This window comes from Sminthopsis crassicaudata, chromosome 5, assembly GCF_048593235.1.
Source record: "Sminthopsis crassicaudata isolate SCR6 chromosome 5, ASM4859323v1, whole genome shotgun sequence".
NCBI lineage: Eukaryota > Metazoa > Chordata > Mammalia > Dasyuromorphia > Dasyuridae > Sminthopsis > Sminthopsis crassicaudata.
This window is the reverse complement of record NC_133621.1, coordinates 49,258,280-49,282,590: the sequence shown is the minus strand read 5'-3', so window position 1 is coordinate 49,282,590 and position 24,311 is coordinate 49,258,280. Positions and strand designations below refer to the sequence as shown.

The following is a 24,311-nucleotide window of genomic DNA, read 5'->3' as shown; positions in this document are numbered from 1 at the left end:
GTCATCTTCAGAGGAGCACTGGCTTTCAGAACAGGCTGCAGTGGCTTCTTGGGGTCCAGAACCTTTTCCCTGGGACCATTTGAAGGAAGGTTCGGGGATTTTGGGGGATGTCTTTGATTCTGTGGGTAGGTTAGAATGGACTTTCGCAGTTTTCTTCGAAGGAGCACCATCAGTTTTGTCAGGAGAGGCCAAAGTGGCTTTCTGATGATCCTTGGGGGAAACAGGAACCAAGGGTTCCATCAGTATTAGAGGCATTGCCAGGGTCATAGCAGAAACCTCGAAAGCCAAACTTCACACCCATGACGGGATCTAATGTTCTTTTCCTAGGTTGTTGACCTGGAGGAATACTGTTCTTCTGGCTCTCAAGGTTGGACACTATCTCATTGTTGCTCATTGACAAAGGTGCAATATGGTGAGGGGGATCATGGAATATCAGTGATTTTGCCTTCTCGAATAGGCTTTTCTGCTGCTCCTGGACCAAGTCTGTGAATGAAGAAGGGACCATATGAACAAAGGGGAAGGAATCAGGCAAGAAATTGTGAATGGGAAAGAGAGCAGCAGCACAGGGATTATGATTTACCAGGAGTGATACCTGGCCTTTGGAGGACAACTGGACCCTTGTTAATGTGTTCTTGCATATGCTCTCCTTAATTGCATACTTGGAAGAAGCCCTAATTTTTTGGTAAGCCACAAATTTGTACAGAGTTGTTTATATGGAGTCATCCCCTTAGACTGGGAGCTGCTCCGTGCCAGTGCCCAGCTTGGGCCTTTCTTTGTATCCCTCCAGTGCTTACTATGGAGCTTAGCCCACATGAGATAATTAACATTTATTGACTGTAGCCTCCAACTATTCTTCTCCCTTTATCTCTCTTGTAAACTTACTGTACTCTGGTTTCTGACATTCTTATTCGGTTGAGTTTTCCTAATTGAAATGCAAAGTTACTATTAAAACCCTCAATGTAAAAAAATGAATGATTTTTTTAAAAAAATAAATATTTTACTTGTTACAGTAAAATTTTTTTTACATTTGTTACAAGCCATATTTGAAATCATGCAAAATATTTCTATGAAGATTGTGAAAAAAAAAAAAAAAAGGCAGCTAGGTGGTGCAGCGGATAGAGCACCAGCCCTGAAGCAGGAGGACCTGAATTCAAATGTGACCTCAGATACCTGGGCAAGTCACAAATGTGAAAAAACAAAAAACAAAACATACATCTCCCACCTTAATGCAAAATAAAAAGTCTCAAGAAAAATTAAGTTTAAAAATAAAGAGGGAAATAAAAAATGCTTCGATCTGTATTCTGACCCAATCATTCCTTCTCTGGGATGGACAGGATTTTTTGTCATCAGTCCTTCAGAGTAGTTGTAGATGATTGTGTTACTGAGAATAATAAAATCATTTTCAGCTGCTCAGATCCGAACACTGCTATCATTTCATTGGCATATTTCACTCTGTTAATGGAGGAATTTCCATGTTTTTTTTCTTCTATCTGAGAACATTCCGCTCATCATTTCTCAGAGAACAATGATATTCCATCAGAGAAATTTGCTTTACAAATTGTTTTTACATTTGCTATTTCTAATTGTATTTCCCCACATTTATACTCTCTCTCATTTTACTCTCTCTTCAAATGTGTTTCCCTCCTGATCATGGACTCTCCCAAAATGATCTGTTCTTTTATCACTTGCCCTTCCTATATTCCATTCTCCTCCCATTTTCCCTGCAGGTTGAGCTAGATTGCTATACCCCAATTCAGTGTTTATGGTGTCTCCTATTTAAGTCAATTCTGGTGAGAGTAAAAGTTTTTTCTTGCCTCTTTTTCTTGTGGCGGATAATTTGTACCATTCCCCTTCTCCCTTTGCCTTTTCCTGGCACATTACCATCTTACTCCTTTTCATCTTTTTTAAAAAATATTATTACTTCATATTCAACTTACCATATACTCTTTTCTAAAAGCCAGAATATTGAGAATGTCTTAAGGAGTTATAAGTAAAATCCTCCTATGTCAGAATGTAAACACATAAAGCTTAAACCAGTGCCAGGTATATTAATCTTGCCTCAGTCTCTCTCTTGAGGTCTTTTCCCCAGTTACCACATAATGTGTTGGTCATTTTGACCTGAATGCCTAATTTCACCTGAATCTCAATGTGTACGAAGCACATGTCCCACATCCTCTGCCCTCTTCTGAAGTTCCCTTTTTTGCCACTCAGTTTTGCAGGCTCAGTCATTCCCTACCTTTCCCTTTGCTTAGCCCATATCCCAATCAATGAGTTAGGTATTTTTAAATTCCTTATCCCTTTCCCCCTAGAGATTTTATTTTCTTCACTCCCATAGCAAACAACCTTCTCACCCTGTACACCTCTTTCCAAAACTCTTCTGATCGTTTCATTGTTCCATTAGAATTATGCATTCTGATGTTATTTTTACATATTATGTATTTATCTGGGATATTCTAGTTTATCTAGTTATTTGGTCCTCTTAGAATGAATTAAATGAAATCTTCCTTATTTTAAACAGTGACTGACATAAGAACAAGTACTACTACATGTTTGTTGATTAATAGATTCTCACTGTGGGGAAATACCTGATTTCTTTTCACCATGTTGAATTTCAAAGATTTCTTGAGGGAAAAGAATGTCAACAAATAAATATGAAGCTTTGGTTCCAATAACTCCCCTATCAAACCTGATGATTTCACCATGTTGAATTTCAAGGCTTTCCTAAAAGAAAAGAATGTCAAGAAATAATATTTGTTTCCAATAACTACCCCATCTTTCCAGCTAAAGAAGTGGCAAGTAGTCCAACAAGGCCCTAACAGAGCTCATTGAGCACAGCCCAGCTATTGCCTTTCATCATCCTATATGTTTTAACAGTAGAGCCAGCCTCAACACTGGATAAAAATCATCCATTCCTACAGATCCCTATCCCTGTTTCTTTCTTTCTCCATCCCTTTTCTCCTCTCTCCTCATCATTAAACGTAATCCAAAGGCAGCAACTGAGAAACTCCATTGTAAAGATGGAGTTATAATGACCCAAACTAGTCATTTTGGGACATAGGAACAAAGCATCTTGTTCACCTCCTATTGCTGGCACAAGAAAGGGAGAAAGCAACAATAGAAGGAGGTGAAGACGAAAACTTGTAGGCAAAGTGTCTGTCAGTATGAAGAAGAATCTATCAAGTTCATTTGTTTGCTGTGGTGGCTACCTTCTATCAGACTGCTCAAAGCACAAAATTACTGGGAATAATTACAATATTCTTTAATTTCACAACATCTATGGACTTGTCAGGCTCACAGATCATGGGCTCACATCACTGCTTCTTTCCCCTAAGAGTTCTCTCATATTTGTATTCTCAAATCCACAAAACAAGGGTAGAGTAGTAACTACCATGTGGACCTGAAGGGCCAAAATGAGAGTCTTGAATGTCCTTACACTTTTACCTTGGAAAGTCTTTCTTAATCCTCTCAGTGCCTTGAAGCACACCATTGAAGCATCTCATTTGATCCTTACATGAATCCTGAGAGGAAACAGAGGCAAACAGGGGAAACGGTTTGCCTCTGGGACTCTCAGTTACTTAAGAACTGAGGAGCTTCTTCAGGATAACAACAAAAAGCCATTTTCTTTGTAGGTGAGTCTCAGATGGTTTATTATCTCTCTCTTATGATCTCAGTTATATTGAGGACATAGGAACAAGCATCTTGTCCACCTCCTATTGCTGGCACAAGAAAGGTTTCTCATATTGATCCTTAGACCAATGACTTCCCAGAAACATACACACCTTTCCCAATATACAAACTTCCCTATTCCTCCTTCTACACATATTTGGCTATCCCCTCCCCAGAGTACTCTGTCTCATGAAGCCTCCTACCTGTCAGAGCTTCTCCAAGATGAGAAAAACAAGGCAGCCTTTCAGCTGGTAAAGTACCAGGTTATAGAAAACGCACACACACATTTTCTCTCTTTCTCTTTCATAGAGCATGGCTATTGAGACTCCTGGACTTTTATCCTAATAACGGTTTTTGAGGTAGTGATGTCATCACACGGAACCATTTTTCCGTTATATCAGTTACCTCCTTCCAATCACCTCTGCAATGCAGGCTTTTGTGTAGAGACTTAGTTTCCTGAACCTAAGTCACTGTCTTTATTGTGTTTCAAACTGTATTTCCCCACTGATTCTCATTAAAATAAAATGTCACCTTCCATCTAATATATATTTTTACCAAAGATTAAAAACATCTCAACACTAAAGTTTTAAAATTCTAGTCTTTGTGTGACTGTCCACTAATAAGGAAAAATATATATTTGTGTCCAGGTGTAAATAGATAATGGGAATTTGATAAGCTTCTCTGTAAAACTTTTTGGAATCAGCTTTTGTTTCTTTTCTCTCTCTGGTTCATGTCCAGGGCAGATATATGGCTTTCTTTATTGAGAGGGTAACTTCGCCCTCTCTCTACCCAAACTTTCTTTACCTCCATTCACACCCTTTTGTCAAACTTTGTTTTGCTTATTTTTTATTGAAGTTTTTTTTTTATTTTCAAAACATATGCAAGGATAATTTTTTCAGCATTGGCCCTTGACAAACCTTGTGTTCCCTTTTTCCCTCCTCCTCCCCACCCTCTGTCTTAGATGGCATGTAATCCAATATATGTTAAACATGGTTACAATATACATTAAATTCAAAATAGATAATTATCTTGCTGCATAAGAAAAATCAGATCAAAAAGTAAAAAACAAGATGAGAAAGAAAATAAAATTCAAGCAAATCATAATAAAAAGAGTGAAAATGCCATGCTGTAATCGACCCTCAGTTCCCACAGACTTCTCTCTGGGTGTTGATGGCTCTCATCATCACAACATCAATGACCCAGGCCTAAATCATCTCATAGTTGAAAAGAACCATGTCCATCGGAATTGATCACAGTAAAATCTTGTTGTTCCTGTGAACAATGATCTCCTGATTCTGCTCACTTCATTTAGCACTAGTTCATGTAAGGCTTTCTCCAGGCTTTTCTGAAATCACTCTGCTGATTGTCAAACATCCTTTTAACTATTACACCCTTGGTAGAGAATCTGCCTCTCTTAAATTCTTCTTGTGAATTCTACTTTATACAATTTGCTAGGGCATTGGTAGATTTGTTGTGAAAGGGTTAATTTCAGCCTCTACAATTCTCCTATCAGTCCTAAAAATCAACTTGAAAATAAGATGGAAAAGGGCTTGATCCAGAGGGCAATTTTTTCTACCAACCCCCAATTCCTGAACCTTCAACATATTCATTTGGCACTGAAGCATTTGCTGTCTTGTCTTACGTCTTCCTTGCTATCCTATATGCTTGACAATATATACCTATAGGTTATGGAAGGGGAGATGAGAGAACAATGGTCTGCTTTTCTATTATTTTTCAGTGCTGATTAGCAGCCCAGACTCCTGTAGAATGTTCTCTTTGCCAAGTTGGAGATACAGCATAATAGGCTACATCAAGATGCTGTACCCCAGTGATCACTGTCCTCAAGTGGACAGCGATTGTCTTCATTAGATTTTATTAACTCACACAGTATTTGATAGCTGTTTGACACCTTCTGGCAGGAGGAACTCATCCAGGCCTGGAGTTTGCCTTCATTAAACTAATTGGTCAGTCCCATCCCATTACAGCATTTAGAAGCAGTTCTTTACTTTAGATAAGGCCTTCAAAAGCCATCCTACAGACAGGATGGAGGGAAAAAAGAAACATAAAGGACTGTTGGAAAAAATCTAAGAAACAGTAGAAGAGATTTTTTTCTGCTTTTCCATTTTTTTATTTGGAATGGATCATGTTGTTTCCTAAATTAACTTTTTGGAGCCTCTTTTTTCTGCTATAAATCCAGCCTCTAAATGTATTTGTGTAGACTTTTCTTAGTTTCTTTTATCTAAATATCTTTTAGTCTGCTTCACTTCATTCAGCTCGGCCTTATACTGTAGGACTTCACACTCTAGAATCTCACACTTTATGCTCTAGAACCCAAGAATTGGAAGGGGACAACAGCTTAGAGATATTGTTTATACAGTATGTGCAGAAAGATAGATCTCTACATGACTTGAGGTTTGATTTTCTTTACTATATTATTTTCCTATCTTTTCTGTATTTTTTTAATCATATAATACGTTTATATATTATTAGAGCTGTGCCATCTACATTGAAGTTATGTGTGAATGGATTAACCAGAATAATTTCATACGTATAATATAATATATCATTCTCCCTCCTCCCAGTTGTCCAATTAAGCTGAATTCCCTTTTTGCTTTCTTTCCCCCGTGTCGGACTATCTGCTGTGATTGTGCATTTCTAGGAGGAAAAAGATTTTTGGTGGCAAATTAATATGTATTTTATAATTCAGGATCAGATGAGCAAGACATCCCTGGGCAAAGGAGTTGCCTCCCTTTTAATGCATGGGATTTCTGCAGAATTGGACAGTTTTTCTACAGAATTACCTTGATAGTTTGGCAGAAGAAACCAGACCTCCTGCCTTTCCCACATACCTGGACAGGATTCTTTAATATTCTGTTGCTTTGATAGTGGATGCTTTGATTTAGGCCGTTGGGTGAGTTTGCCATCCATTTGGAGACAGCATATCCTGTTGGATTGGGGCATAGTAAGGTACTTGATAAAAGTTGATTGATTGGCTACATGGCAGAACAGGGAACTTCTCTTTTTCCTATTGCTCTTTCCTCACTTTGAATCATAAATTTAGTGCTATAGGAGACTTGAAAGGTGATGTAACCCTAGCTTCTCTTTTTACAGGTTAGGAAACTGATGTCCAGAGAGGGGAGATAACAAAAAAAATCTCAAAACCACTTGATTTTCAATTGGTTGAAAAGGGAACCTTTGATAAATTATTCTATTCATATGAAAAACACTGAAAACAATAGGAATCATATCAGATTTCTTTAATAGGATAAAAAATATGTCTAAAATCAAGCATTGGCACAGGAACTTTGTCAGATAAATCAAAGATAAGGCAGTGTGACTACAAAGCATGAGAAAGGCTAGCTATAAATGACAGGAAAAATAAATTAAGATGATACTTGTAAACAGGAAGCAGCTTTATCTTCATTAATTGAGGCAATTAATGCTTTCAATAAAGTATTAGGACATGAATAATTTTTAAAAGGTTTTTTCCTTTCCATTACAACAAAATTGAGGATAGGATGATGAATTTGATTTCAAATGAAATGCATTGAATCTGGGAATTTATGTATCATGATCTTTGCAAGATTTAAGTAAATAACAATTACATTGATTTTTATAGGAACAAGAAAAGTAATAATTGGAAAATTTTAGTATTGATAGCTGGGATACCCATACATGGTTTACTGGATAAAATGCTGAATTTGGATTCAAGAAGACTAGAGTTTGTATCCTGTCTAGACAGTAGCTATGTGACTTCTAGGTAAGTGATTTAATTTTTTCCTACCTCAGTTTCTTTATTTGCAAACTGGAGGTAATAATAATAATAATAATAATAATAATAATAATAATAATAATAATAATAATAATAATAATGCCTACTAGGATAAAATGAGGTAATACATGCAAAGTGCTTTGTAAACCTTAAAGTGCTATCTTTCATTAAATATTTTGAGGGAGATGTAGTCTACAAGGGGATGTCTGGGTGTTTGGATATTTTTGTTGTGTCAAAAGATCTACAATTTAATCCTGATGAATATGCTTTCTCCCAACTTAAGTGTGCTGCTTCTTGGTATTTCAATAGAAATCTTTCAGAAATTTCCATCCCTCTCCTTACAAAAAAGAAAGAACATTCACCTTATCACCTGTCTTCTGCTGGTAAGCCTCTGCAAACACTTGGGCTAATGCTTGAATGACACATACACAGTTCACAATTGAGAGTCCATATTCAATGTCACTCCACTTTGGTTGGGCCTGTCCCAAACTTGTGCTCTGCCTTTTCCTATGTCCAATCACCCTTATCAGCCCTGGGCCTTTGAAGTGGACATTTCTAGAAGTACAGGTATTACCCTTTGTAGATTTTAAGAGGGAAATAAAAATGAAGTTAGTTGAAGAGCTGTATTTCTTTCCCTCTACCTCCAAGCCTCCTCCATCTAGAGCTTATTGAAAATTTAGAGATGCACTATTGTAGAAATAAAATAATTATGTGGCAGGCCACACATGCTGTCATTGAAACTCTTGATCATCTTCATCCCCTGCATGGTGGTTACCCTCGAGAGCATAGCTAAATGTCAATTCTATTATATCTTACAAATATTCTTATTTTTGCAATGAATAATGAATAAGCAAGTGCTGGCTGTTAGGGTGTTCCATTTTCTGGGTACCAAGAGACTCTTCCCAACAGATGAAACATAGATAATCTTGGCTTTTCTAAAACAAAGGAGATCCACAAAAAGCATTTATGCATTTCAAAGAACTACAAGGTAAGCATAAAGTCTGACAATAGTAAAAATCAACAAACTTTTCTATATAATTAAGTGATTTAGTAGTCTTTGCAATTGCTGGAAAGCTCCCATTTTTAAAATCAAATAAAAATAGACCTAATAGGTACTTTTAAAGCTTTTTTTTTGAACTCATATTCCACATCTTAGAATTCTTATCTAGGAGCCAAATTCTGAATTTCTTATTTTTAATTATATCACTGTTACTTGAGGCAACTAACTTGTGCAATGGATAAAATGCCAGATTTGGAATTAGGAAAACTCATCCTCCTAAGTTCAAATAGATCCTCAGGCATTTACTAGTTTTGTGATTCTGGGCAAGCCACTTAATCCTGCTTACCTCAGTTTCCTCATCTGTAAAATGAGCTGGAGAAGGAAATGGCAAGCCACTGTGGTATCTTTGCCAAGAAAAACCCAAAATAGAGTCATGAAGAGTCAGATACAACTGAATAATGACTGAACAAATCACTATCACTATTAGATTTCCTTGCCCAGAGGGGATCATTGGATCACAGATTAGCTCTAGAAGGGGATCTCAGAGGCTCTATAGCCCAACTTCTTCATTTTACAAATGATAAGCTACTTACTACAAGTTTGTTGATTCAAATTGAAGATGAAGACTAGATTTTTAAGGTAATGAGGCGTGATGCGTAGTGTCCAACACAGAAAAAAAAAATCAATACATTTCACTCTCAATCATTAACCACTATCCATCACTGACTAAGATTTCAGCAAGCAATATCATTGGAAGAGAATAGCATCAGGATGGCAATACTATTTATCCCAGGGTGACGATGGGCCCTTGTCAAATTATTTTCAATTGTGCAAATTAAACCCACTTAGTTATAGAATGTTTACAAAATAGGCTTTGGGAAAAATCTGCCTATCTGGATCTTCCTTTCCTCATCTGTAAACAGAGTGGGTAGATTGGATAATCTCTAACTTTCCTGCGCTCTTTGTGTGATAATACTGAACTCTTACTTGTTGTGAGAATAAAATAAGTTAATAGTTGTAAAATATTTTCCAAACATAAAATGCTCTATAAATACTAATTATCATCAAAAAATTGATTATTAATGTATTTATTATTAATTTTATGGACTGTGGGTGGACTTTGGCTCGTAAGATCACACAATTGTGGTTTTATAACAGTATGATCAATCCATTTTAATTTTTTTTTTCATCCTTTATAAAATCTTTTCCCTGTCTGACCTTTCTAGCTAGTAGTGACCATTAGGTCTTTGTCAACAAAGCTCACCTGAAAATTGAGAAAGCAGTAAATGGTACTGTGTAAAATACCATGAGTCTGCTCAAGGCCACTCAATTCCTAATGCCTTGTTTGGAATGTGTATGTTGAAAACCACACAATTATATGAGTGCTGTTAGATTTTTTAAATGGCACAATTAGGTAGCACAAATTACAGATGGCATGTAAGGAATAACTCACTGTAATTGAATGCCGTACATATAATTACATGGTACATTATGTACCGACCAATCAATACATGACCAAGTAGTATATCATTTAGGACACAAATACCATATTTAGAACAAACGATGATGAAATGCTTCTTGTAAGGACAGATGCATTTCTATTAATGTTTAAATAACCTGGGCCAATCGTTCTAATATGTTGGTACTCACTGAAATGAATAGAGAAAGCAAGATGGAGAATTTATTTTGCAAAGGGAAAAGCAAAGCATAGGGAAAACACGATGGGCCTGGGTTCCAAGGACCTCTATTTGAATGCTGACTCTGTTGCTTTATTGCCTGTGAGATTTGGGGCAAGTCACTTAATCTCAGTTTTCGGTAAAACAAGATGTTGTACAGTCCTTATAGGATCCTTATCGATCACATCAAAGCTTCTTAAATCGTAGGTTGTGTTCCCAAATAGGGTCATATAACTGAATATGGGGGTCACATAAATTTAGCAATAATACAAGATTTCTGAAAATTCTATGTCTAAGCACATCCATTTCATTAGTGTGAAAATTTGCTTCCTTCTTTAATAAGTGGTAAAATATATATATATATGTCCAAGAATGTTTTAACATAAATTTCATTGTGATTTATTACTAGTATATATTTGATTTATATAGGTCATGAGGAAAAAGCCCTGTTCTAGACTTATAATGTCCTTGTAGCTCTAAATTCATGATGCTTGAAGCACATTTATGGTTACTGCATTTTTGGTGTTCTTGTCCTATCATGATTTTTAATTTCTTTCATCTCTTTCAGTGAGATGTAAATCAACAGGATAGATGGTCATTTGGTCAATAATGTCACCATCACAGAGTGATGTGTGTAGGCCTGGAGTAGCCCATAATGATTTCATCCATGTTTTACTATACTCGGAAGTCTACTCCTGAATGCCACCAGGACCATCTTCTCCATACATTCTTCTCTCCCAGCTCAGAAATACCCTTTTACCTCCTGGTTAAAGCAACCAGCATTTCTTCTGTTTCTCCATTTTCTTCATCTCCTGCTATAGAATTCATTAATTGCCTGAGCAGACTACTCATTGGAGAGAATAGATAAAAGATATGATCTTTCATGCAGGAATTCTAAAAGGGCAAAATGGCAACCATGGAGGGACACAAATATCTCAAACACATAACAATGCATATGTGCATTGATTCTACCATTTTTTATTTTTTAAAGGAATTTTTATTTACATCTTTTTCTTATCAAAATTTTTCTCTATGTCTGTATCTCTCCCCCATTTAGAGTGATGTCCCATATAACAAATAAATTGAGATTTAAAAGCCTTGCCTTTTTAAAAAGCCTTTTTTAGCATTGTTTCCCCAAGTGTATTCTTTTTTATATTGTAAATATTCTTGGAGAAGAAAATACTTTCCTGGAAGTGTTTTATTGTTACTGCTTTTTTCTTAAAGGTTGTGTTTGTGTATACACCAGCTGGTTTAACTATTGACCTTCACTTTGGGGAGTTCATAAGAACATACAAATGTAATGGGAGATGGATTTTGAACAGAGGACACATGTTCAAACCTAAGCCTGTTGTTAACCATCAATCATTTAACCCACTGGATGCCCATATCCTTATCTGTAAATTAAGGTTTTTGTTGTAGATAATTTTAAGATATTTCTTCTTCTAAACCCATAATCCTATGGTAAAAAATAGCCAGGCAGGTTTGTGGAAGCAGGTGCAACCTGAGCCTTCGACTTCTAATATAGTTTATATAATTGAATTAAAAATGAAAATGGACTTTCCCTGCAAAGTCTCCTACCATAGTTGTAAGCAAACACTAATGGAAGGCTAGTTATTATTGCCTAGGAACTCTTTGAGGAAGGTCCTGATATATGGAGTTCTGACCATGGGAAATGCTCGGCAAAATTACAAAGTAGACCAGGTTTGTTTAGAGGTATCCTTCTAGATTCCTTTTTTTCTTTCTTTCCCTTTCTTCTTGATGTTCCTTTCACCTTTTCTTTATCCTCACCATCATTCAAGCATGGCCAGTATCCTCATGCTGACCACCACAATACCCCACTTGTACTTTCTCTAGCTTGATTCAATTCCATTGATTTCAATCCAATTCAGTTCACCTCAGTAAGCTAGCTTTAAGTGACTTTCCTTACGGTGCTAAGAATACAAAGATAAATACAAAAACAGGCTCTATCCTCAAAGAGCTTATTGGAAGAAAACCCAATTTACAGATAAGGAAAATACAGCATAGATTCAAGGAAACGTGGAAGGTGCCACAAGCGAGAGGAACGTTCAGATTTTCCATTCCTTGACTCCATCAGTCTAAACTTCTATTTATTCCCTCAGCATTCACAGCTAGGTGGCATCAGTGGATCCTTTGATAAACACTATATAAATATTTCCTTATGTCAACTGGACCAAAGTAGTCACTAATCTAGGGATGGCCAGAGCTGCACAGAGTGAGCTAGAAACAGGAGCATCAAGAATCCATCAGAAGTTTTGTTTCAAAGTGAGGGAAATGGCTTTCAAACAAGGAAGCAGATTAGACACATTTGCTGGGATCCAGCCCCTAGTGAGGGGGCCCGAGGCTATGGGGGCAAATCTCACTACTTATACCAGGAAGCTGTAGCCTTGATGATGAGGTAATGCCACATTTTTTTATTATAGCTTTCTGTTGACAAAACATATGCATGGGTAATTTTTCAGCATTGGCCCTTACAAACATTTCTGGTCCAACTTTCCCCCTCTTTCCCTCCACCCCTTCTCCTGGATGGCAGGCAGTCCCATAGATGTTAAACATGTTAAAGTATGTGTTAAATACAATATATGTGTACATATTTATACAGTTGTCTTATTGCACAAGAAAAATCCAATCTAGAAAGAAGGTAAAAATAACCTGGGAAGAAAAACAAAAATGCAAGCAAACAACAGAAAGAATGAGAATGCTACATTGTGGTCCTCACTCATTTCCCAGTGTTCTTTTGCTGGGTGTAGCTGGATCTGTTCATTACTGATCAATTGGAACTGATTTGGATCTTCTCATTGCTGAAGATAACCACTTCCATCAGAATTGATCCTCAGATAGTATTAACAGCCACATTGTGACAAATTTGATTTAAACAGGGCCCCATGACCAGAACTCGCTGAGCTTCTCTAGTACTTGTCCAAGCTCAGAGAACACCGGGTCTGGTTGAACAATACAATGATTATGGGAAATGATTCTGGGATTTTGCCATGGCTGAGGTATCCCAGAGGGTGATTGCAAAGGATTGTTGTTATACCAAGCTCAAGGCACAGCTCTCTGGTTGGACCTTACTCTGGGAAACAAGGTGTCTCCTAATAACATCTTGGCCATTAATAAAAGGGCAGCTAAGTGGTACAATAGATGGGCTTAGAGTCTAGAGTTCAAATCCAGCCTTAGATACTTACTAGCTGTGTGACCCTGGCTGGACAAGTCACTTAATCTTGTTTGCCTTAGTTTACTCATCTGTAAAAATGATCCAGAGAAGGAAACTGTAATCCACTCCAGTACCAGAATTCTTCCAAATGGCGTCATATAGAGTTGTGCACAACTAAAATGACTGAACAATTATTAATAATTCCCTCTGTCTCTCAAGGTAGGTATGAGGATCAAATGAAGTAATATTTGTAAAGTGCTAAGCAGAATACATGGCTCATATTAGGTGCTATATAAATAGTATTATTATTATTCTTACAATTATCATATTTTGATATCTCCCAGAATAGGTGTGAAGATCAAATGAGGTAATATTTGTAAAGTGCTAAGCAAAGTACCTGGCTCATAATAGGTGCTATATAAATGCTATCTATTGTTGTTATTATTATTCTTACTATTATCTTTTTTTTTGATAAACTTATTCACTGATCTTGATGTGTTAATGGATTGTGATTATGCTTTTTGTGGTTACTCCCTTCGTCAATGCCTTCACCATAATTCAGCCATACCTTTCTACATACACAATTTTCACCTATTTCTTTTAGAGACTGAGGGAAGATAAAGCATTTATTAAACACCTACTACATGCCACGTACTTTACAAAGCACTTTACAAATTTTATCTTATTTGTTCCTTACAATGATGCTATGAAGTAGGTGCTCTGATTATTTCCCATTTTACAGTTAAGGAAAGTAAAGAAAGCAGAGATTAAGGGACTTCTCCAGGATCACATAGTTATTAAATATCTGAAACGGAATTTGAACAGAGAAATAGAGTTGAATGGATCTTTTTCCCTGCGCCTCATGGAGTACACATTTATTCCCAGACTATTTCCTGTAGGCTTATTTCTTGCTCACAATTTCTTGCTTTTTAAATTCTTAATTTTAATTTAATTTAATTCTTAATTTAATTTAATTATTTAATCTCTGCTTGGGAATCTCTTTTCCTCATTAAGGACTAAAAATTAGGAGTCTAATTTGAACCTAAAAATCACCTTCTGTAGACTAATAAGATTTAAGGGAGCAGATAAACAATTCTGAAAATACCCCCTGCCTCTGAGGGGAGCAGAGGGATCAGTCTCAGACCCCAGCCACCTGCTTCTCCTCCTGGCAGAAATCAAAGGCTCCCATGGAGAAAGGTGAGAAGAGGAGATGTAAAAGATATCTCTTCTTACCTTCCTATAAAGAGGAGGATCACATGTGTTCTATGTATACCACCCACATGAGCTAAACAAAACAAAAGTCCCCCCAAACTCTTAAAAATGAAATGAACTTTTTTTATATCTCACAGTTTGAGATCATTAAACAACTTCTCTCTTTGAGTGCTTCCTCCCACTCAATTCTGAGTCTAATCTTCATCCGCATAGCCAATCCAAAATATACAGAATGCTTGTTGAATTATACATTATATGTTATTTATTTATTTATTGGTGCTCAGTTTTGTGTAAACTTCCACACCAACAGAATAAAATAAAGCAAAACCTTGTTTCCTATTGTTGTAGATTTCACTGAAGAAACTTTGTGGTAGAACATGAGGTGATGCAACTAGAACAATATCATCTGTTAGTAGTGATAGACTCATACCATTTTGTCTTGGGGGTGGGTAACATTTTAGTAAAGGAGATGCTCTGTTTTGTTCTTTTGAGCAAAAAGCTTTTAAAAATAAATCAACAACTTGCTGTTCAGTTGTTTTCAGTAAGTCTGATTTTTCTTGACACCATTTTGGATTTGTCTTGACAGAGATGCTGGAGTGATTTGCCATTTCCTTCTCCAGCTCATTCTACAGATGACGAAAGTGAGGCAAGAAGGGTGTCTTGCCCGGAGTCACACTTTATTAAATGTCTGTGATCAGATTAACTATCCTAAATTAACAATAGACTAATGGATTTTCCTAGTCTTTACACCTTTATATATGACAGTGAATATAAGGATGTGATAGAAAATGATCTGCACAAAACTTCCCATACTCTTTTTTATATTTTCCTTTACGATGACATCATTGATATGCACCCAGACACATATGGAGCAATAACTAGTAATATCTTCTCATTTGTCTCTCTGGGGAGGGGTTCTGCAAAAAAAAAAAAAAAAAAAAAAAAAAGATTCCTTGTTTATTATTTTCATTATTTTGGACTCTTCCAAGCCTTTGATTTCTTGAATAAATAATCCCTGGTACCTTTAAAATCGTGTCACCTCTAGGACAGTTTTCTTCTACAGACGCTTAATTAGGTCTAACCATGGTTTACAATTTCATTTTTTAAAGAGTTATTGCTCCTTCCTCTTAGAGGCAATGAGTTTCATAATCAATATGAGTGGTTCCACTACAGTTAAGAGTAGGGGCTGAATCTGTGAATAGTGGAGAGAACCCCTGGTACGGGATTCCCTCCACCCATCCAGGAACATACCTTCTATTCAACTTAGAGTTTTAGAGAGTTGCTTAGAGATTAAGCCCCAGACTACATAACCTGGGTTATTCTTTATAGTATGTTGCCAGGGGAAAATGTATTGCTTTCAAAATGTTAGCTGATTGATTTTACTTTGTGTCTCTTGTCTTTCCAATATCATTAACAGATGGTTTGAGGATGATTTTAATTTCTACAAGATCATTTTCTCTTCAACTATGAGTAGATATAACTTCTAGTTATTCACCATTCTTTTTTTGTAATTTTAAGGGAAGGAAATAAGCATTTATCAAGTACCTACTTTATAAATACTCTTTAATTCAATTCTTCCAACAACTGAGGGGAACAATGATAGGATTATCCCTATTTTATAGTTGAGGAAGCTGAGGTAGAAAGAAGAAGGAAGGGAGAAGGGAAACATAGCTAATAAATGTTTGAGGTAAGATTTTAATTCGGCTCCAATGCTCTATCCACTGTGCCACCTAGCTCCTTCTACAAATGAGCTTGTACTTGAGACTACATCTATTCAAAGGGACTTCCATATTTAATCCAGTTCCATATCTTGTATATAATAGTTGCTTAAAGTTTTTCATCAATTGATTTATTAGCATTTTTTCCAGGGAAGCTTCGTAGTAGATACTTACTGGCTTCGTAATTTTCAGCAAATCACTTAAACATGTTCACCTCCATTTGGTCATCGACAAAATGAGCTATAGAAAGAAATGGCAAACCACTCCAGTTTCTTTGATAAAAAACAAAATAAAGCAAACAAAAAACCAAATGGAGTCATAGGGAGTTGGATATTACTAAAAACAACTGAAGCATCTTTTCATTTGGCAAGGAGATTTAATGTTTACCCACTGAGTCAATTTATGAAATTTTCCCATTTTGTTGTGGTGGTGATTTGTTTTATATTGCATAAGCTTATCTAGGAAATAATGATACTTAATATCTTTGCCTTTTGCCAATTAGCCTCATTTTTTGAGTCTGATTCATATTGCAATTTCTATAATTGTATGCAGTGACTTTTTATCTTTGTCCTTTCTTTTAATTTGATATTTACTTTGATCTTTGCAGCAACTTGTACAACAGGCAGTTGTTTCTGAAATGATTCCCATGTTCATAATCATTTGTTTTCTATTAAGCTATAGAGACTTTAGACTTTCTTAATCTGGGATAATTTCTTTTTAATATTTTGATAACTAATCCTATTTATCTTATTTTATATATTTAAAAACATTGTTTTTAGAGAAGGACTCCATAAGCTTTCCCAGATTTCCAAAGGTGTCCATGACACAAAAATCCCAGCTGTAAAGTATTCCACTTATAGACAGGGGTACCTGGGTTCAAATCCTGTTCTGAAAAGTATTACCTGCATAGATCTTGCTGTGTGACTCAAGTATTTTTGTGCTTTCTTCTAAATCATAGACAAATTCTTTTTTTTAATTTATTTTTTTAAATTGACAAATTCTTTTTTTAATAAAAGATTTTGTCAATTATAATTTTTGTAACATCTTTCAGAGTTTTGACAGAACGTATCTTCTTAAAGGGAAGGACTATTTTATTTCTATCTTTATATCCATAGTTTCTAGTTTTGTGTCTGTTAAATAGTAAGTGCTTCATTAATGTTTATGAAGCTTTCTGTCTTCCTGAAAAGAATATGCATGATGTTCCACTAGGAGATTTCTTTATATACAATCCTTCATGGTCTTTTTTGAGAGCTGGATTTTCAATGTTATGCCACAGTTCTCAGTTTCCATAATTATCCTGACCCAGTCCTGACTCAGTTTCTGTGCTTCCCCTGAGTCTGAGCCAGGACTGAGATTTTAGCTGAAGCAGAGAAACTGAGTCAGGACCGGGTCAGGATAATTATGGAACCTGAGAACTGGGGCATAACATTCAACATCTTTCCCTGTTTCCATTGTGGTATTGAGCTCAGAGGTATTCTGGTATTGAGTTCCTTAGCAAGCATATCTTGACAGTTTGCAGTACCTTGTCAAATTTTCTCCTATTTTATCCTTCAAAAGACATCACAAAGTCTCAATTTTAGAAGGGGCCTCAGAGACCATCTAGTCTTAGCCAAACTTGATCAAGAATGACTTTTCCCAATCTGGAACGAGCAGTCATCCACTTCCATTCAGAAAGCCAGACCTGGTGGTGACATGTCTCTCCCCCCAGCTGCCTCAGAGACTGAAGCTGGTCCGTCTCTTGAGTTCAGAAGTCATGATATGCAACATCTGAAAGTCTTCTCTTCATCATAAACATGAGATTGGGGGCCCAGGTTATCCAGGGAAGGGGGGACCCAGGTGAGAAATTGGGTAGATGAAAGCTTGCATCTCTGTGGATCAGAGTTAGGATTGAGCTCTTGACTAGCTCCCAATTGAGAGCAGAAGACAGGAACAAATTTAGAGAGGGAGAGAGAGAGAGACAGACAGATAGACAGAGACAGAGAGAGGGAGAAGCAGAAGAAGAGAGGGAGAGACAGAAGGAGGGAAGGAGAGAGAGAAGGAGGGAAAGAGAGAGAGGGAGAGAAAGAGGGAAGGAGAGAGGAGAAAGAGAGTGAAGAAAGAAGAGACAAATAAAGAGACAGAGACTCAGAATAAGAGACAAAGCAAAAGACAGAGACAGAGAATGATTGAGAAAGAGTGAGACAAAGTGATAGAATAAAGTGAGAGAAAAGCAAAAGATTACCAGTGAGGAGGCATCTTCTGCCTCTATACATTGCTTAGGATCTTCTCTGCTGTTATTCTTTCTATGTTAGTCTCAGTATCCAGATTTTCAATTTTATTGCATTACTATTATTGTATTACTCTCCCCTCTGCCCCACTCTCCATTTAGGCAGCTCTAATTTTTAGGCAACTATTTCTTATACTGAGCTAAAAATCTGCCTCTCTGCATTTTTCACCCCTGTCTCTGTTCTCTGGGACCAAGGCCCTCGCACAATGCCTAGCATGTAATAAGCGCTTAAAAATCCGTGTAGATGTATTGATTGGTAAGCAATCCTACAGGAGAATCTTGAGGGTGGTAGGAAGTGAGTTTGTCAGGGAGATAAGAAGCCAAGATTCCCTGGGCTCAAAATAAACTCCAGTGCTATTCTTAACTCAGGGTTTCTGTCCATTAAGGGCACCCTGTTGGTTCGATTGTAGCCAGCAGGGAAAGTGTCAAGGAGATCAGGAAACAGGAGCAAGCATGTTATTCTGCACCTCTTACTGTATCCTTTTTATTTGGGGGATTGAGACATTTTCCAGACAGGCTAAGATGACTTCTGCAAAACACAGAGGCTGCTGCACAGTTGTCAATGTCAAAAGCTCTCTGCCCAAGGGGAAAATTGCTCCATTATTTTCCATTGGGAACATAGCAATTGAGATTTAAATGAGGTTTCCTATGGACTTTGCCCTGTAAGAATCCTCTACCGATTGGATTGAATTGCTTTGGGTCTTCTATTTGCTCAATTGCTGCTGCCATTTCTGGGACCATGCAGTCCCCTTCTGCATTTGGCTCCTGGAGGTGATGTAATATGATTTTGTGGTCCCCTAATTTTAGGGGGGGGTTCTGTTCTAACAATAAGTCAGTAAATCCTAAATCTTCTGGCTTTGGAGTCTGCCTCAGGAAACTCCCACACCCAATCTGTCTGATTCTGAATAGACCACTCCTCCGTCAGGTAGCTTCTGGTCTCAGGATAGTCTCCCAGACCAAACTCCTGAGACAATAGTGAAGAGGCCACTCCTCAGTTTATTACTGACCGACAGGTAATTGTTGGTCAGTGATAACTAAATAGCAGAGACCGCTCCTTAACTCATTGCTGACTGATAATCTTGCCAGTGAGAACCAGATTCTGGAGACCACCCCTCCTTCCTACCTATGGACCATAGAATTAGCATATTTTTGATAAAAAGCTGGATAAATGTGTCTCCTTCTGTTTCTTAGCTAATTTCTTTTAGAAATTCAGACAGCTTTGTAATAGCACAATTACAATAAACTTTGTCCCTTGGCTAAGGAGATGGGTTCAAGCCTGAAAATTCTTTTGAGACACCATGTGACACTAGTCTGTGATCCCAACCTTTTGGGGTCCTCTTCCCAAACTCAACAGAAGGGTCCTCAAGGCCAGGCTTCCTTCCTTTCAGAGAATTGGAAGTTTGCCTGATGGGCTTTCTCTTCAGTGGGTCGCTGCAAGGTTCTCTCCTGTTTGACTCTGGCTTCATAGCCTTCCTATTAAAGGCCAAGCTCAAGGACTTGGCTCAGGTGCATAACTTGTCCATAAATCAACCAGTTCTCCTCTGCCTCACATCAACTGACCAAGAAAATGAGTTCACACCTTATTAAGGAGATGTCAACAGTGTCAAGGCAAAGGTAGCTACTGGATTAACCCACTTTCCAGGAATCATCTTGAGGAGGAATTGATTTTTGCCAACTTTTACAACAGTCAGGTGATAGAAGAAGCATTCCTCAGGATCTCGTCCAGCTCCACAATTGTTATTAGAAGCAGTAATAGCATACTTTTGTGTAGTATTTTATTTTTGTCTTGGTAATTCATATATTTTCAGTAAATATCTAACAAGGGCTTATTTTATGCCCGAGCACTCTACTAGACTCTGAGGATATGAGTACAAACTCAGGGAATTTCCATGCTGACTAAATTTGAGCCCTTATTTCTTTTATAGTGTATATGTTTATGATATAGAGATTAATAGAATGCCTTCTAGCTGTTTGACGGTAGGTCTCCAAAGCTGACTCCTCTTCACTGCATAAGTATATGGGGTCAGATGTGCAGCCCAAAGCAGTTTGGGGTGAATGGCAACCTGGAGGAGACCTCTGCATTTAGCTTGTGAGATTGGGATGTTTTCCAGTTTAAGAAAAAACATGGATTTAAGGATGTGCTTCCTCCCCTGCAGGGAGTATAGGAAAGAACGGTTTGTCCTCAGTCTTAACAATCTGATCCTATCTTAATGACACCTCAAATAACCAAGCACAGGATAGTTGCTGTGGTTACTCCAACTGGCTTAAACAACAAAATCGGATCAATTCTGATGGTGATTGGCTGTTAAATCTGCTGGGGGAAAATTGATTTTGATTCATTTGAACAAGGTATATAGAGACTCAATTGAGACCCCTCTACATTGGAAATAGGTCTCCAAAGTAGATTATGGATAAGGGGATGAGCAAAGAGAAAGACACTGATAAGTGGCTATCTGACAGAGGGGATGGGGGGCAATGGGAGAGAAGGAATTCACCCATAAGATTATTATTGTGCTTGTCTGTGTGTCTGTGTGTCCTGTCCTTAAGCAAAGTCAGAAATGAATCAGTTCTCTGTAAATGCTATACTTTTTTGAGTGTGGGAACTCAGAGTTTTTCTTTACCAGTGACAATAGCTATTTCAGCATCTCTTGGGCTATTTATCTAATTATGATTCAGATAGATTGAAATCCCAAAGTTCTGTAGTTTTAAGGGTCATTTTATCTTATTTAGGTTACTGTGTGGGGCTTGGTTATGTTATATTTCCTTGATTTAAATTTTTTCTAGGTTGACTTTTTTTTTTTTAAATATTGGTTAGCCTGAACAAAAATGACTTGTTTAGTCTTAAGAAGACTTTTCTTTATGGGGGAATTATTTAAGTCGTTTTGTCAAGAGAGTCAGTCATCTGTAAATAGGAATATGGTGTCATGGCAAGAGAACTAAGTCCAGGAGACCTGGTTTTAATATCAGTTTGTGTTAGGATTACAAGGTGAGAACTCAGGTTGTCCTGACAGTGCTTACTCACTAACTATGGGAATTGAGTTTTTGAGCTTCAGTTTCCACTTCTGTAAAATGGGGATAAAACTTATTTACAAAATACTTTAAGATTGGAAAATTACTTTTTTCACAAACTCTCACAAAGTACATGATGTTATGAGTGTCTCAGTTTTTCAGAATTTTATAACCCATTCTTCTTCACCCATTATTTTGGATGTATCAGGCTTGGGATTGTAATACTATAATCTCTGATGTGCTCCTGCCTTACAGAGCTGCTGTGGAGAAAACAGTTTGAGGACAATAAAATGCTATGTAAATGTGCATATTATTATGACTCCTAAATAATGTCAATTTTGATGATTATAAAATACTGGCTTATTAACTTGTATATTCCCAGAGGACTACTTTAAATTTAGAAGCCCCTAACTGGACTTGGATTCAAATCTCATCTCATCTCTCTGTTTCAGTTTCTCTCTCTGTCTCTGTTTCTGTTTCTATTTCTGTCTCTCTCTGTCGTCTCCCTCTTTCTCTGTCTCATATCTCTCTCCTCTCTCTCTTTTTCTGTCTCTGTCTCTCTGTTTTCATCTCTGTCTCCCCCTCCTTCCTCTCCATTTCTCTCTTTCTGCTTCCCATTCCTTCTCCTCTTTTTATATAAGTATATACATTTACTTTTTGCTTTTTTTCAAAAAGAGGAACATTATTCTTGACCCTCAACTCTGGTTTATTTTCTCAGTTTGCATTTCTTTAGTTTTTAAAAGGTTAACAAGCTAAGGGACCCTTTGCCCTTCCAGAGTGGGAGAAGTAGATGTGAAACTATTTGGAAGCCCTCATTGTGTTGTTGTTAAACCCTTTAAATGCTGTTAAGTGGTTTTCCTTCTGGGAGACCAGAAGCTGGACATTGTCAGTCCCACTGTTTTCTCCACTATAATTTCATTGGATTAGAAAAGCAGGACTCCCGATGAAAAAGGGCTTATAGTTATCTGTCTTTGTGATCTTTGTGAATGTCTTCTCAGTGGGGATAAGCTGCCTCTGTCTATAGGTCTGATGGTGTGCTCTCGGCAGCTGAAATCCATAGGCAAAACCTTCCAGTATTGATGTATCTGGACACAAAAGGAAATTTTAATCAACAAAACATTAATGAGGAATGATAAATTGAACAAAGTAGTGGGGACATGCATGGAAGCTCGGCCTTGTTATTAGGAAGAGTAATAAATGAATATTTAGAATATATAGGATGTAGTTCCATTCTGACACTGGGCATTGGGTTCAATATTTTTCAATTTGGCAATCAACCAAATAATGATAATGATAGCCAGCATTTATATAGCACTTTAAGGTTTGCAAAGAATTTTACATGTGGTATGTCATTTGATCCTTATAATAACCTTGAGTTAAAGGGCCTATTCTTATCCCCATTTTATAGATAAGGAAACTGAGGCTGAGAAGTGAAAAGTGACCTGCCTGTCATCAAATAGCTAGTAAACATCGAAGCTGGATTTGAACTTGTCTCCAGGACTTCAAGTTAAGTACTCTTCCAACTATTCTACCCAGCTTCTCCTTTCAGGGCCTCAGTTTCCTCATTTGTTAAATAAGAAATTTGGACCAGAAAGGACCTGTAAGATCCCCTCTGATTGAAATTCCATAAGACTTCTTCTACCCATAGAATAAAGATAATAATGATTGTTGTATCTTTTAAAAGGGAAGTGGTTGGGATGAATGAAATGGTATTTATGAAAGATTTAGAGCCACCATGAGAAAGGCATTAAAGTCATGGAAATGATTAATCAGTAATGTAAATTCCTTAGGGCCACAACATCTGGCCTTGTCACTCACACATTTTGGCTATTTCAGGTTCCAACACTGTCTTGCTGTATTCCCCCGTCTCATGCTATTGCCCAGGATTTCTGCCACTTTGTATATTCTTCCTGGTACATCGCAGGCATCTAATAAATGCTAACTGAATCAATAAACACAAGAAGTAAAATGTTGAGCTGTAACCGTGGTCATCATCAGTTAGTTGGTGGTAGTCTTCCCAATCACTTTTAAATTCAATTTTATTTTTAATCTTTTTTTCATTTTTATTATCAACTTAATATACTTCAACAATTATGAATACAATATAACCAGAGTGGTTTATGATTTGAAAAGTACTTTAGGGATGTTTTGGCATTTAATCCTCACAACAACTCTGGGAAGTAATGTGCTGTTCTTATCCCCATTTCACAGATGAAGAAACCAAGGCAGACAGAATTTAAGTGATTTGCTCAGTCACACAGCTAAGGAAGTGACTGAGGCTGGAATTTATCTATTTTTGATTCAAGGTCACATGCAAAAAAAGAGCGGAAAAAAGGATTATACATGAAGTCATGAATCTCTATTACCCACAGCTTTTTTTGGGGAAGGCATATTAATTTAATGTAAACCTCACAGTAACCTACTATGTTTTTGCCTTCTTCTGAAGTTCTTTCTGCTTTTTTTTCCAGTGTATTTTTAATGCTGCATTAATACTTTTTTTTTTTAACATCACTAGTCTTTTCTTTCTAAACTCCCCAATCCTAATAAAAGCCCTTCTTTGTAAGAAATAAATATAGTCAAGCAATATAGTCATATTGTCTGTGTCTGAAAATTCACGTATCATTCCATATCTCTAATCTATCAACCTCTCTGCCTAGAGGTGGGAGGCTTGCCTTACGAGTCTCTGGATTCATGATTGATTATTATTATTATTTTTTTTCTGAAGCTGGGGTTAAGTGACTTGCCCAGGGTCACACAGCTAGGAAGTGTTAAGTGTCTGAGAACAGATTTGAACTCGGGTCCTCCTGAATTCAATGCTGG

The 24,311-nt window shown here is 37.0% G+C and overlaps 1 long non-coding RNA gene across 1 annotated transcript; it reads left to right on the top strand.

Annotated features, from left to right (window-relative positions):
* The first annotated feature begins 3,508 nt into the window (after nucleotides 1-3,508).
* LOC141542335 (uncharacterized) lies at nucleotides 3,509-24,102 on the top strand. Its single transcript, XR_012482129.1, has 3 exons — nucleotides 3,509-3,629; nucleotides 7,286-7,426; nucleotides 22,900-24,102. It is a non-coding gene; the product is annotated as an uncharacterized LOC141542335 (long non-coding RNA).
* Nucleotides 24,103-24,311: the final 209 nt, after the last annotated feature.